The sequence below is a fragment of the Lycorma delicatula genome, chromosome 1, assembly GCF_047948215.1.
Source record: "Lycorma delicatula isolate Av1 chromosome 1, ASM4794821v1, whole genome shotgun sequence".
Classification (NCBI taxonomy): Eukaryota; Metazoa; Arthropoda; class Insecta; order Hemiptera; family Fulgoridae; genus Lycorma; species Lycorma delicatula.
In genome coordinates, this window is record NC_134455.1 from 111,807,212 (window position 1) to 111,824,017 (window position 16,806).

Below are 16,806 nucleotides of genomic sequence, written 5' to 3' on the forward strand. Positions count from 1 at the left end.
TTATTAAGCGTCAAAAAATAAGTCTATAATACAATATCCTTTTAAGCTGGCAAGTTATCGATCCGTGCAGACGTTACTGTTTATCTTCTCGCAAAAAAAATTCATGAAACATTATATAATCGTAACTTCTGACAAAAACAGCTGTTTACAGTTCATCTAACAGAAAAAAAAATTTAAATCCATAATTGAATAAAAACTCTTATGAAGATGCTTAAATTTGATTCGTTTATAATTGTATTATAATATTTTTATAAACTTTTTTTAAACACCATTAATTTTATTATATATTCTCTTTTTTGTATTATTTTATTTTTTCTAAGAATAAAATTATGAAAAAATAATAATAAACTTTTTTTCTATTATTATAAATTCCTGAGATCTGTTTGCGAAAACATCTAGAGTTTTTTTCATTTATTGAGTTATTTATTTTAAACTTCTAACTCCTTAATTTATTTATTTTATGCTTAAATTAATTTTGAGTATAATTTTTAATATATAGAGTAATAATAAAACGTACCTAATATTTAACTATTAGTTAATAACTAATTTTCTTGTACCGGACGTTTATATAGTTTGAGCCCAGGCTGTACCAGTTGTATTTTAACAGTAACCAATAGTTTTTTCCCTACCTCCCAGGAACCAGACCCTCAATTAAGCATCAACACGGTTCCCGGAGGTAGTACCTTTACCTCTAGTTGCCAGACGAGGGAAATGCCAGGCCCGTCTATGCCGTTCCCGGCCTCCATCACCCAGCAACCGGGACTCGGTCCTTTGTGCTTCGCCTCTAACGGGGACACCCCCGTAAGGGCGGCCCCGCCGGGACTCAGTCTTTTAACTCAGGAGCTTGAGAGTCCACGCACATCAACACCACCGTCCACCAGTGCAAGCACGGGCAAACGGCAGCCCGTACGGAGCTGTCCCTCACCCCCTCGCTTCCCGATATTTCAGTTGCAGTATTCCCGACACAAACCCCGTCACATTGTCGAAGTCCACCGAACTTCGTAATCTTCGTAACTTCGTAACATCGTCTCAACGATGGTCCCCACCTCGTGATGCCCAGTTACGGCAGTACAGTCGCGGCGTTCCTCGTCCCATCACGGGCATGGGAATATCACGTGTTCCAGCGTGTCTAACTCTCGACAGTAGGGGAAGAAGGAGTCTTCAGCTCTTCTTCCTCCACACAGGTATAAACGAAAGACCCCATGGCCGGTCAGGAATTGTGTCAGCCAGAATCCCAGTTTGCCAAACTTCCTCTCGGCCCACGGCTCAATTTACGCTATCAAACGATGCGTCCAACTCCCTTTCGTGGATGCATCACGTCTGGCTTGCCAATCCCTGTATGACCGCTGTTCCAGTTGTGGAGTTCTAACAAACACATCTCTTGCCAGGCCTCCATGAATTTAACGAACTACAGATATACTCATTGATGAACTTAACTGTCTTCAGGCTCTGGATTATGAAAGCTATAACATGTATAGTTACGTTCATAATAGTTTATGAATTAATCAAAACCTTAAACTGATAAGTTTTTTCCTAAAACCTTTTTGGGCTTGAAGACTATCTTCTTGTTAGTAAACAAAATCTACCTTAAAAATTTGTTAAATTTATAATTTTTTTTCGGTTGAAATAAATAACTGATGATTGATGAATTATTATGGATTAAAAATTTTCTGTACACATTTAGAACAGATTATTGAAATCTATTCAATAAGATTCTAGGTCAACTTTTGTTATATTAGGGTACGTATAACGAATAAATTTAATGAACCGGATTGGCACCTGCAGAAAATAGAAATACAAGACATAAATTATATTAAATAAATGAAGACAAATCTTTAATTGTGTTTTAAAACATAAATAAACCTATTTTAAAGTAATAAAAATAAATATTGTTGAAAAAATTACACTTTTCAACATAAAAAATAAATAAAAGAAAAATATATTTGAAAAAATAAAAAAGGTTTTTTTTTTTAAATATGATACATCAATAACAGTCCATAAAAAAATAGAGTGGTTTCTATTAATTAAAACAAATATATATATCTTCACCAACAAAATATATTTGCAAAAATTTAGCCTCTTCATGAGAATGTAGTATCAAACTGCCATATAAATGGTAAACTTGGCCTTACACTTTAAAAGTCGTATAAAACCTTCTTCAACAATCTGCTTAGCACCAAAAGATGTCATCTGAAAACAACTATTATATTTTCTACTACGGTCAGTAAAGTGGCCTTGGTCAGGATGATTGCCATTTAATAAGGCACATAACAGTTCAGGTGGTGGTTTCAAAGTTTCTAGCTGTACTTTTTCAGAATTGCAGCACATACCAGGTGTTTTACCTTTCCATTTAAAAGCATAACAAAACTGACATTTTTCAGTCCTAACTTCAATGTCATTTTTATAATCTATATTAAGATCGTGAACTAAACGGGATAGTCTTGTATTTTTCCATAGGCGCAAACGATTTTCTGTACGAATCGCTCTTGCACTCATATCGATTTTTGGATGCTCTATGTACTTCAGTATGATTGCTTTGATACGTAGCTGCAGCGGCTCTATGTAATTCTGGATGCCTATTTTGATAGGCTACTACTGCAGCTCTATGGACCTCTGAACGATTTTGTTGATACTTTTTCACAGCTATTCTATTACCTTCTGGGTTGATTTGTGCATATTTTTTCGCCGCTTTTTTGACTTGATTCTTTCTTGTTCTGTGCGTGAACCTCGCACGGCGCTTTTTGTTATTTCTAACAGGAATAGTTGAAGAAGAATTTTGTGAAATGTTGTCTTCTAAATCAGGCAAATATACATCGAAATGACCACTATTAATATTCCCACTAAGACGTAATATTTTTACGGGTAATGTGTCAGTACCAAATTTCCAATAAAGATTGTAGTTGTAATAGATTTCAAATAAAAATGGAAAAATCTTACCAGCTGCAACTAATTCGCAATAACCACCGTAGACTGAATGAATTGACATTTCGCGTACATATTCTTCACAAGTTGGAAAGTTGTCACCATTTGAAGAGATGTAAGACATACGAGCAAAGTGAATCCAATGATCAGTCACATACGAAACGATTGTGTTTCGTACCTCCTGGCATCGTTTTTCATCACTGAATAAGTGAAAAGCAAGACCACCATCTCCTTTGACAGGTTTAACTGTTTGGGTTATTAACGTGTATTTGACAAGTTATCTCTTCAATTGACATGCTTATTCACTTTTTGAAACATTACAAACCTGTTGACTCATAAAAAATCATATGACTTTTTTTTTTTTAAATGTTTATAAACGATCGGTAGGAAGAAGCAACACCAACAAATTAGAATCAGAAGAAATAAACAATAAATAACAACATTAATAAAAAATTTTAATTAAATTAAAAAATTAAATTAATAATAAATTTTACTACCGTAATCCATTCATTCAATATCGATTGATCTTAAAACACAAATATTTTCGACATAAATAAATCGATACTGAAAATACTATCGATTATTCATTTGAACCCCTTAAAATCATTTATTTGAATCCCTTAAAATCAAAATTTCGCAAAATCCTTTTTTAGTGCACGTCTACTTAAAGATACGAAAGTTCCCTGAAAATTTCAAGCCTCTGCCTATAATAGTTTTGGCTGTACGTTGATTATGAGTCAGTAAGTCAGGACATTCTCTTTTATATAAATATATATTTTTTTTACTAATATACTACTTTAGGCAATTACTACTATTTTTTTACATTTTAACCTCATTTTTTCAGTGTATTAAAATTAAAAAATAACATTTTTTTCAAATTTAAAAATCTTATTTAGTCCAAAAATTTGTTTTTTTGTTAGTTCTCCAGTCATACGAGAACCAACTGACCGATCCCTTTAAAATTTTTACGTACATTCTTGTTACCTTAGGGAAGGTTTTAAGCTATAGACTGAGACCCTAGCTCCCTTGGGGGTGAATTTGTCAATTAAAGATATTCATTAAGGAAGAAACAAATTAATATATAATTAAAAATTAAAATAATTTCTATCACCATGGCAGCAACTGGTGAAGTTTTCCTCGTCAAAGCTCGAGGTACAGTTTAAAGTAGTACTTTAGTTACCACACTTACTACTATTCTGTCATTTGTAATTAAGTTTTTTTTCAGGGTTCTATAAAACCTGACTACTTTAATCGTTATATAGTATTATTCTCACAACAATGAGGGTAACGAATAAGTTACCCTAATGGTCCTGACTAGACGGGAAGGGCGAGCGAAGCAAGTACTGCGGTCCTGGGCCCCCATGTCACAGGGAGAACTCCGGAGAGTCCCGACAACCTAGTATGATTATAAAACAAGACTGTTTAAAATGTTAGAGTAAAAATTTATATATAAAAGTAAAAAAACACCTAAAAAGTATTTAAAACAATTACTTTCATAGTTATTGAAACTCATCAGATTAAAAAATCTATTTAAATTTTCAAAAAGTTACATTTTTAAAATTAGTCTGAGTTTTTTACTTCGTGATTAAAAAGTATGATTTTATTTTTTTCTGTAAATAATAAGATGAAATAATCAGATCAGGTGGAATGAGGCAGAGACTGGACGATGGACACACCGGCTCATCAGTGACGTCAGGAACTGGGTAGCGCGGAAGCACGGTGATATCAATTACGAGCTCACACAGTTTCTATCAGGGCACGTGTGCTCTAAAGATTACCTGTACCGTATGAGTAGGAGTACGAGATGCTGCTATGATTGTGGAGAACAGGATACGGCAGAATAGGTAGTGTTTTCATGCACGAGGTGGAGAGACTTGAGGGCTGCCATGATGAGCCACGGCGCAGTAAACGTGGATAATGTAATGAGTGTGATATTGGGTGACAGAGATGCTTGGAGGAGATTGACGACTGGGTGTCAGCCATAATTAGAAACAAGGCAGCGGTGGAGAGGGGTAGGCAGACTGGAAAACTGCAGTTGACCTGAGGCGGCGAGACCGATGCCGGACGGCTATGGGCGGCCAGCCTTAGGGGTTGGGTGACGGGGCCTCCTTGGGCTCGTCGTTCGCCGATGATCATCTAGGGACGTCGCTCTGGCTATTCTAATTCGGTGAAAAGAGTGCCCGGGTGGTTGCGCAGGGGATGTGTACATACCATGTGGATTAGGTTTGTGCCCTGCGTGACTAGGAGACGTTTTTTTAGCGGGTGAGAGCCCCGCACTTGCCGTCAGAGCGGGCCTGGCGGCGGCTGACAGAGCTTTTTCCTCCTTCTACGGAAAAAAAAATCAGATGAAAATTTTTAAAAAGGCATTGTTAAAAATCTTGTTCTTTATTTGACAAGATTTTGGCTTCATAATCATAAATTTACACCATTATACCTACAGTAATAATACAAATTTTATCATATTTTACAATGGGAAGATGCGACATAACGATTATAGAAAAACGAACCTTCAGTAGATTATGAAATTCAGTCAAGTTATTGATAAATTTCCACGTTGTTTGTTTTTTATATGTGTGTTTGTGTGCGTTATTATTATAACAGCATGTTCGATAGTTACATGAGAATAATACGTGTAAATATAATAAATATCTAACACCGATTAATTTCCATTATAGTCTACGTTATTTATTACCTATACGGATTAGGTTTGTGTGGGCAATAAAAACCTACCCACTACTTAACTTTTAAATCTATTCAATTGCTGCCAAATTATCATAAAAACCATTTAAGTAATAAAAAAATTTCTATGTACTATTTACACATAAGTTTTATTTTATATTTAAGTTTTATTAGAATGACTTAAATAAATGACTGAATAAAAAATTATATACAACCTAGTAAAATAAAAATAAATAATAGCAATAATGTTAAAGATATGTTGTATGAATATCTTAACATGTATAGACTACATTCAACTTTTTATTTCTGATTATTACAGTAATTATAAAGAAGAGGAAATTCTGTAAAAAAAAAAAAAATAATAATAAATAAATAATTCTCTTTACAAATTTTGTTATTTCTTAGCTGCTTTCTTTAATAAACATAAAAGTTTTGGGTACAAAATGTTGTCTATACACATTGTTCTTATATCTCAGTAACGCTTTAAGTTATGGTATTTATGAATCAATTTTATTTATTTTTTTATTTTTATTTTTTTTTAATCTTTGGTGAATAAAAAATCCCCACCCTCTATAAATTTATTATGTTTCTAATGTGTGCGTTGCATCCGTTCAACTAGTAAATAACCAACCCAACGGGATTCGAACCAGGGAACCCCCGGGTTCGAATACCGCTGAGGCATGGCATTTTCACACATTCTACAAAACATTCATTTCATCCTATGAAGCAATACCTAACGGTATTCTCAGAGGCTGTTAAACAACTGATTTGCAACGATGAGTAAACTACTATTAAGCGTGGTGGGCCACTATAACTTTGATAATTAAATCTATTTTACTGCTTCAGTTTACTGACTATAACGTTATTATTACTATTCCTTTTTTAAATGAAGATTGCTAAAAACGGTTTTTCTAGATGAAAATTGTTGTAAGTGGAGAAAATTATTTTTTTTTTTTTAGTTTTCTGGCATCGTACCTCTAGACCTGCTGCAAGAGGGAAAGTATAGTAATCGGTCATAAAATGGGGTATGGTTTATTTTTTCATTTCTCGACATTTCAAGACCCAGAGATCTGAAAAATAAAAATGTGTGGGTTATTTACTTGTTGGAGTGTTTTAACCTTAATAACTTTTGACTGAACCAATCGATTTTATTGCAATTTTGTATAGAGACTATTGTATACTGGGAAATTTATAGGTAAACCTTTTTGTTTTGGCGATCAATATTTCCAGCGGATGAGGTAGATAATATTTTGCAGTCAATTTTCTCAAAATTTTGCAAACATAAACCCATTTTATATTGGCTTAGTATATGCGTGCATGCTTATCTTAAAAAAACCTTTGCCCAAGATTTCCTCCCTTCCTGAAATATCGAAAAAAGGTATCTTTTTATTTATTGTATATCTTTTAAACTATTTTTTTACGTCTTCCTAGGTATAATAGCAGTATTGTAAGTGACTAAAAAAAAAAAAAAAAACTTTAGGAGCAATATGAGGATGGAGGAGCAAATCAATTCTTTACGAACATCGATTTTTTGAATTTTTTAACCGTTTTTGGTTTTTTTCACGTGTTATTATTTTTCTACTGTATAAGAAAAAATAACCAATGCCAGAAAAGTATTAAAATTTTGTTATCAGCTCTTTTTTAAATTGCCCAAAATCCCGTAATCTGAGGTAATTTCGTTTAATGTATAAAAGATTCCAAGATAGATTAAATTTCCGATGAATTTAATTTATTCTAATTTTTTATCTATTTAAAAAAAAAGCGAAAGTTCTGAATTTTATTCATGTAAGCTTTAATATTACGAAGTGGTCTAATGAGTTTTTCTTTGTTGTAGAAGAAATTTCTCTGTGTCATATTGTCATAAGATTTATATGTATAACTAAATTACATTTTCTTTTGAATGAAATAATTCATTTTCTATTCGTACGTAGGTAGAAAATTTGAATATTTTCAAATATTTTGAAGTTATCATTGCCTAGTATTGGAGTGAATGTATTTTTTAAAGTAACACAGTGAAACTTTATTATAACGCAATTATATACAGAATAATATTCAAATTAGGGTACACTCAAAAAAAAAAAATTACTTATAAAAGCTCAGAATAAAACATATTCTAAGCTCAAATAATACATATCCCTGAATTACAGAGAATTTTAAAAATTCATCATGCTTTTTACAGTTTAAGTAGTTTCTCAGTATTATATATTTTTTTATCAAGAAGCAAGATTTGTTTTCTTTTCCTTGTATTTTCCTAACTTAAAATAAAGTTTTCCATAATGTACATAAATTTTTATTAACTTAGTAGTGAACTTTACTTTGAAATTTACTTAGTAGTATCTACTAGGAACAGAATGAAGATGTCACCTTTAGAGCTGAATATCACCAGCATTTCGGTCGGCTTGGTAGCTTATGTTTAACCCTATATTTTACACGGTCATATAGATAACGGGAAACCTCTTCACTCCTCAGTTTCTCTAGTTTGTCTGGAATAAAAAGGTTGTTATTGTTGAAAAAGCCTATGTAATTTTAAAAGTGATTTATGTCAAATCGTTTACAACCGTTACGATTTATATATCTATATATGTATATATATATATAAAATAAAAAAATAAAAAATATATATATTTTGTATAAGAAAAAAAATTAAGATAAATGTACCTAAAAAGTAACGAAATCATCTTCACAATGAAATACAACTTTAAAAATAGAGGCTTTTTCAATTCTTCTTTCAAATTTGATTTTTTTAATAGATGCCTAACTAAATCTTAGTAAGTTATTAATGGTGGTTTTTGTTAAGAAAGTGCCAATCTCAAAAAGTAGAAAATTAAAGATTAATTGAAAAATTCTGATGTGGGCACTACATGACTTCGTTGTACGTCTATTAAATTATATATACAATTTTGTTTTTAAATGAAAAGTTCATAAAATTTTTAAGATTATTAATAATTCTATAACCACAATAAAAAAAATACCAGAAGTTATTATGAAATAAAATTTTATGTACTTTTAAAAATGTGTTTATGTAATTTAATATGCGTACAAGGAAGTCATGTGGTGCACACATCAGATTTTTTAAGAAAATATTGGGAAGAAGTAAATTTAAAATTAATTAAAATTAATTTTTATCTATTGACTTTTCATTAGAAGAAACAATGTAATAGGTTTACGTAAAATTATAATCTTATAAAATATTCATTAAATATATCTCATATAATATTATCAAAAACATTTTTTTAAATTCATTTTTTAAAATTCCATAAATGAGTTGAACCATTGAATATATAAATATTCGGTTTCTTTTAATCTTCAAAGGATCTACGGAATCTTGTTTCTATATAACAAATATATTTAAACTTTTAGGCGACAATATTTTTTTAAATATGTCGTCAAGAATTCGTAAAATTCATCCATAGTTTATATGCTCATTAACATAAATAACCAATGAGAAAAAATAATAATTAAATTGGATGTAATAGAATAATACACTGATTTTTCAACCAATGGTATATCTTTTTAACTGGATTAGCAGGATAAAGAAACATGTTAAAAAAATCACATGCAGGATTAAGAGTTTTTCTTGTAAAGGTTTAATCAGCAACCTGTCGTTTACACTAATACATTATAGTATATAGTTTCTTATCCAGAAGTCACATTAATAATTTTTTTTATTACCTCTTACGTACATGCTTATTTATTAATATTCTACCGTTAAAGTATGTATAATTCCGTTTTTTATAAATGACCACGTTATTGTAGTAAATAACCGATCTTATCTGTAAACAATCTCTTTCATCTCTTTCTCGTCTAGATTATATTATCTTATTTTGCAGCTCCTTCTAAAACTCAAAAAGAGTTTTTAAGATACAGAAATGAGCAGTCAACTATCATTGTTTGCGTCCATAAGTATGGATCCTGTTGACCGAAGTTTAGGAAATTAAAATTTCTAACCCTAATGTTCATATAACTCTGCACGATACTTTGAGGTGAGTAAAAGAGCCTTCTAATGTTTCTTTTTGGTAATTTTAATAAATTTTTTAATCCATTAACAAATTTTATCGTCTTTTTATTTTTAACGGATTTCAAAAAGGAGGAGGTTATCAATTCTATTGTACTTTTTTAATGTATGAAACACAATATCTTCGACGTTAGTAACCGATTTTAATATTTTTTTTAATCGAAAGAGTATACTTTCGGAATGGTCCCATATAAAATTTAATCAAATCCGACATAACCTGAGAAAAAATATCAAAAAACCCAATGGTTCGACACCCTTAGCCGCTGACCGCTCGCAGCAGTACTAAGTTTCTCTGTTCCCTGTATGACTAGTACATTAATAAAAGTCTATACAATTGGTTTTTAGTCTTAATGGAAATATTCATGGCATTTCTTTCTCTATTTTTCCTGAAATATTCCTTGTTCGTCAAATTTGCTTTTAACGTCAATGTCTCATTTGAGCAGCGCGTTACTAGACCTACCCCTATTTTAATTATATAATAATAAATAAATAAATAAATATATATATATATGTATACTACTAGTAGTATATATATATATATATATATATATATATATATATATATATATATATATATATACTAATATTAGTTGTACTAGATACCACTAAAAATTGTAAAATAAAATAATTTATAAAAAATAAAAACAAAAACTGACTTCAAAAAATAATAGTACTAAAAAGTTACAAAATAATTATATTTTTATTTATTAACTAAAGCAAAAGTATTTGCAAAAAATTGCTATTTTTGAAATCGATGTCAGCAATCGTAAAACCCTATAAAAGATTTATTTTTTTAAGTAAGTTGTTCAATACATATAATAAAATGATAACTAGGGTCGTTCCTGTGTGCGCATCATGCAAAACTACAAAACAGATTTTAATTAAACTTTGCAGACCAGATTTATACCTTAGAGGGGTTGTCATTATCTCCAGTAAAAATTATCACGTTATTCCTAATGCTGGTTAGACATTAAAGATATTCATAAAAAAATTAATCCGTTTACTACATTATATGTCTGTTACTATGGTAACAGAAAAAAATCTCTGAGTTCAGATGAGTATACTGATCACTTAAACTTCTTGTTGTTGTTGTTCTTCTTCACCACTTCTAGGATTAGGTAAGAATGCCTGTTCCGAGAACCCTCTTCTCATCGGTCGATCAATATTCCGACGTCCTTCAGGTTTGTATTTTCTCGTCTGCAGTGGAAAATCTTCTAAATGATCACACCAATTTTTTTTACTCACGAATTGTGTTTCTTAATTATTAAAAATATTCAGTCCCCTTCTATCTTCTATCTTTCATCTTTCAGAAATCTATCTTGCAATCTGCACAGCTTCACAGCTCTGAGAGATTTCATTTCTACTGCATACAGTCGCTCCTTTTCTCTTATAGAAAACACCACATATGTCTAAATCTATTAATCTTGTTCTTGTTGTCAGGTATTTGTTTTCGAAGAAATATACATCGCAACCTAAATATTTTAAGCGGGATACTTGTTCAAGAATTGTGTCATCGAGTACAATTTTTGATCTTATAGGATTCCTCCCTAAAAATGCCAGAACTTTCGTCTTTTGTGCGGACATTTGTACTCATTGTATATAATCTGCAGCTTAAAAGCTAAACGCGGAAAATGACCTATTCTGTCTGTGAATCATAACATTATCTGCATAAGCTAAAAATATTATTACATTTGTCTGCCCTTAACTGAATCCCTGAGACAAAACCTGGTCGCAACTTACGAATGAAACCGTCCCAATATATATTGAAGAGTATCGGAGAGAGTTAGACGGCCTTGCCAAACTCCTTTGTTTCTCTTAACCTCTTTTGTTAGCTGATTACCTCTGTAAACGTATATTGTAGTGTTCATATATAAACTTATACCTCTAACAACAAACGCTAAGTGTTTATTCAAATTGAATTCCCAAATTAGCACATTTAGCGAAAACTAATGGGTTTTGTTGTTAGTTTTGGCTATTGATATTGGATTGTCAAAGACTAAAAAAAAACCCTTCAAGAAACAGAAGTAGCCTTTCTTGTTATTCAAAGTCTGCTAAAAGAATGAGAGTATCTCGGTCTTAAAAACAGCTAAAGTGCCGTGATTCTCGGTTAGCTGCTGAGCAAGAGTACTACCTCCAGACTCGAATTCGTATACAGCAGGAGCGTATCAGAGCTTCTACGTCAGTAACCAGGGAAACGTTGGATGAAAGAGAACTTATTAGGTTTTATTATCATATTTTCATAACCATGAAGATAAAGAACACATAGGAGGTCAAGGCTAGACCAGGATATTATAAAATAAAAGCCAAAGGTGTAACAACAAATTACGAGAAACTAAATTAATATATACTAGAAGATTTCGAAGGACAAAACTGAAAACCACGAAACGAAATTAATAGAAATATAGAAGAAATAAAGAAATGAATTTATGACGTTTTTAGCAGCTCATGTTTATAAATTCGGATCATTTTATTCAATTAAATGGAATTTTGCAGAAATTTGAATTTTAACTTTTATATTTTTATTTTAAAAATATTAGTATTGCGTAATGTAGTTAAATTTTATAAAAATAAAAAATTCCACAAATTTTATAAAAATAAATTTTCCACAAAAAATTGATTTCGGCACGCCGGAAAGCAGAGGTAGATTTCACCGGTGCTAAGTAGGGGATAAAAAAGGTTTCTACCTTGAAGTTAAGAAAAACTTCAAATTTTCTCTAAACGACAACAGTTGCATATAAAAATAGTTTCATATGTTAGTGTACGACAAGACCCATCTTCTTACAATTCCAGCAACATTTTCGTCATCCCTTGCCGTAAGGATTGGTCATATGAAAATTGTTTTAGACAAAAGTTTTAGGTAATGTTTAGAGGACTAACGACTACCTTAAACCGATTCCATACTGTGCCTATTAAGGGAGGTATAATTTTTTTTCGTCTTTGAAACCCCATTTTTCTACCCCCTGGGCTAATGATTGGTATCAAAAAACTTTATTTAGATATGTTTTAGGACCTTTCCAAAGAATATTAGGCACTTTAAACGAATTCGATATTTTACTTAATAAGTAAGTTATGGCGCTATTTTGTTTTTTTGTAAAAGTCTCTTCATTTCCACCTCCATGGTCCGATTTCACTTGTTAACGAACTCGAACGTCTATATGCCTACAAGCGCCCATAATGATGATGAGGTAGAGTGTGTATACGAAGAGATTGATGAAGCAATTAAACACGTAAAAGGAGATGAAAATTTAATAATAGTTGGAGATTGGAATGCAAGCATTGGAGAAGGCAAGGAAGGAAATATAGTGGGTGAATACGGGCTGGGCAAAAGGAATGAAAGAGGGGACCAACTTATAGAGTTTTGCACGAAGTATAATTTAGTAATTGCCAACACCCAATTTAAAAATCATAATAGAAGAATATACACTTGAAAAAAGCCAGGCGATACTGCAAGGTATCAGATAGATTATATCATGGTTAAGCAAAGATTTAGAAATCAACTCGTTGACTGCAAAACTTACCCTGGAGCAGACATTGATAGCGACCATAATTTGGTGATAATGAAATGTAGATTGGGGTTTAAAAACCTGAAGAAAAGGTGTCAGATGAATCGGTGGAATTTAGAGAAGCTTGAGGAAGAGGAGGTAAAGAAGATTTTTGAGGAGGACATCGCAAGAGGTCTGAGTAAAAAAGATAAGGTAGAAAATGTAGAAGAAGAATGGGAGAATGGTAAAAAGGAAATTCTTAAATCAGCAGAAGCAAACTTAGGCGGAATAAAGAGAACTGGTAGAAAACCTTGGGTTTCAGACGATATATTGCAGCTGATGGATAAACGTAGAAAATATAAGAATGCTAGTGATGAAGAAAGTAAAAGGAACTATCGGCAATTAAGAAATGCTATAGTGCAAACTGGTGAAAGAAGAGTGGATTAAAGAAAAGTGTTCAGAAGTGGAAAGAGAAATGAACATTGGTAAAATAGACGGAGCATACAGGAAAGTTAAGGAAAATTTTGGGGTACATAAATTAAAATGTAATAATGTGTTAAACAAAGATGGTACACCAATATATAATACGAAAGGTAAAGTCGATAGATGGGTGGAATATATTGAAGAGTTATACGGAGGAAATGAAAAATTAGAAAATGGTGTTATAGAGGAAGAAGAGGAAGTTGAGGAGGATGAAATGGGAGAAACAATACTGAGATCTGAATTTAAGAGAGCATTAAAAGATTTAAATGGCAGAAAGGCTCCTGGAATAGACGGAATACCTGTAGAATTACTGCGCAGTGCAGGTGAGGAAGCGATTGTTAGATTAAACAAGCTAGTGTGTAATATTTATGAAAAAGGGGAATTTCCGCCAGACTTCAAAAAAAGTGTTATAGTAATGATACCAAACAGAGCAGGGGCAGATAAATGTGAAGAATACAGAACAATTAGTTTAACTAGTCATGCATCAAAAATCTTAACTAGAATTCTATACAGAAGAATTGAGAGGAGAGTGGAGGAAGTGTTAGGAGAAGACCAATTTGGTTTCAGGAAAAGTATAGGGACATGGGAAGCAATTTTATGCCTCAGATTATTAGTATAAGGAAGATTAAAGAAAAACAAACCAAATATACTTGGCGTTTATTGACCTAGAAAAGGCATTCGATAACGTAGACTGGAATAAAATGTTCAGCATTTTAAAAAAATTAGGGTTCAAATACAGAGATAGAAGAACAATTGCTAACATGTACAGGAACCAAACAGCAACAGTAATAATTGAAGAACATAAGAAAAAAGCCGTAATAAGAAAGGGAGTCCGACAAGGATGTTCCCTATCTCCGTTACTTTTTAATCTTTATATAGAACTAGCAGTTAATGATGTTAAAGAACAATTTAGATTCGGAGTAACAGTACAAGGTGAAAAGATAAAGATGCTACGATTTGCTGATGATATAGTAATTCTAGCCGAGAGTAAAAAGGATTTAGAAGAAACAATGAACGGCATAGATGAAGTCCTACGCAAAAACTATCGCATGAAAATAAACAAGAGCAAAACAAAAGTAATGAAATGTAGTAAAAATAACAAAGATGGACCACTGAATGTGAAAATAGTAGGAGAAAAGATTATGGAGGTAGAAGAATTTTGTTATTTGGGAAGTAAAATTACTAAAGATGGACGAAGCAGGAGCGATATAAAATGCCGAATAGCACAAGCTAAACGAGCCTTCAGTAAGAAATATAATTTGTTTACATCATACATTAATTTAAATGTCAGGAAAAGATTTTTGAAAGTGTATGTTTGGAGTGTCGCTTTATATGGAAGTGAAACTTGGACAATCGGAGTATCTGATAAGAAAATATTAGAAGCTTTTGAAATGTGGTGCTATAGGAGAATGTTAAAAATCAGATGGGTGGATAAAGTGACAAATGAAGAGGTATTGCGGCAAATAGATGAAGAAAGTAGCATTTGGAAAAATATAGTTAAAAGAAGAGACAGACTTATAGGCCACATACTAAGGCATCCTGGAATAGTCGCTTTAATATTGGAAGGACAGGTAGAAGGGAAAAATTGTGTAGGCAGGCCACGTTTGGAGTATGTAAAACAAATTGTTGGGGATGTAGGATGTAGAGCGTATACTGAAATGAAACGACTAGCACTAGATAGGGAATCTTGGAGAGCTGCATCAAACCAGTCAAATGACTGAAGACAAAAAAAAAAAAAAAAAAAACGAACTCGACCGTGATTTTGGGTCGTTGCATTTCTATATCAATTTAAAAGTGATTAACGTAAAATTATGGCAGTTATCGTGTCCACAAGAAAGTGAAGTATATATTAAATTTTTAACTGACGGTGGATTAGCGGTCTGGGGGATGTGAAACGCGAAGATATGTTGAAATTTCCGGAAGTCGAATCATCGTATCCATTACAATAGGTAGCTTTCTTATGAAATCTACCTAAAACAAAGAGCCCATTTTTAGGCATTCATTAATTTCAAGAAGAAGCAGTTTGAATTAAAACTGAAAATCAGCTCATCATTATCAACTACAAGAAGAGTTTATGTATTGATTTTAATCCGACGTATTGCCAAGATTAATATTATGTATTGTATTAGATACTATAAACCTTTCATTAGTATAACGGAAATAATTGAATATAAAATGTTGAATATATAAAACAAACCGAAAAATACATTGTGTTTATTTTTGAATTTGTCAATTAAAAATTCTATTTAAACATTTTAATGTAAATGAAAGATGGGATTAAATTTCAAGTCAACAAAGAAATATATGTATTTTCCTACAAAAATAATTTTTGATAAAGAAAGTTACATAGATGCGTTATAATTATAATTATTTACTTTACATATCATTAACTATACTAATTTGAGTTTAAAAAAAAAAAAAAATTAAATGTAACAATTGATCGTCAAAAGGTAAAATAATGTACGTAAATGTAATTTTTAACAACACGAAACATAACAATTAAGACCTTCATACTGACATAACAGATAACGTTTACATTATTTTACCTTTTGACGATCAATTGTTATATTCATAATTTTTGTTTTTAAAATTCATGTTAGTATAATTAATGGATATGTGAAGTAAATAGTTAATATTATAACAAATCAATGTTCCTGAGGATGGATTACTAATCCGAAAGCGCTCGAACATACTATTAAAGATTGCTAGTAAGTGGAACCTATTATATAAATAAATTATATATTACCAACGGGCCATGATTAATAAAATTAATTTAAAGAAAGTTAGTTTGTAAATATTTTAATAGTTTGTGACACGAATTAGTTAACCTAAAATGATTTCGGATAAACAATTATTAATTTAATATTAATATTTGCTGGTTTATTGAATAAGTTTTAAATTTATGAATTTTAATTATTAGTAAAGATTATTCTAATAAATGATAAATTGATTATTTTTATGAATGCTTGTCAAATGAGATATTATTTTCGAAACCGCACAACAGATTACAAAATATACATATTGTGTATATATATATTTATTAATGATAGGAACTCTTAGAGCAATTATCAGTTCTTATTACTAACATTTCTGGATCCCTCAATTGTCCGTAACTCCTTTTTTCTGTTCTTTTGGCTAACATTATAATCTGTATTTAATGTGTTCCAGTAACGAAATTATTATTAGTTTCTTGATAAATTTACTAAATGCAGGTACTAATAACAA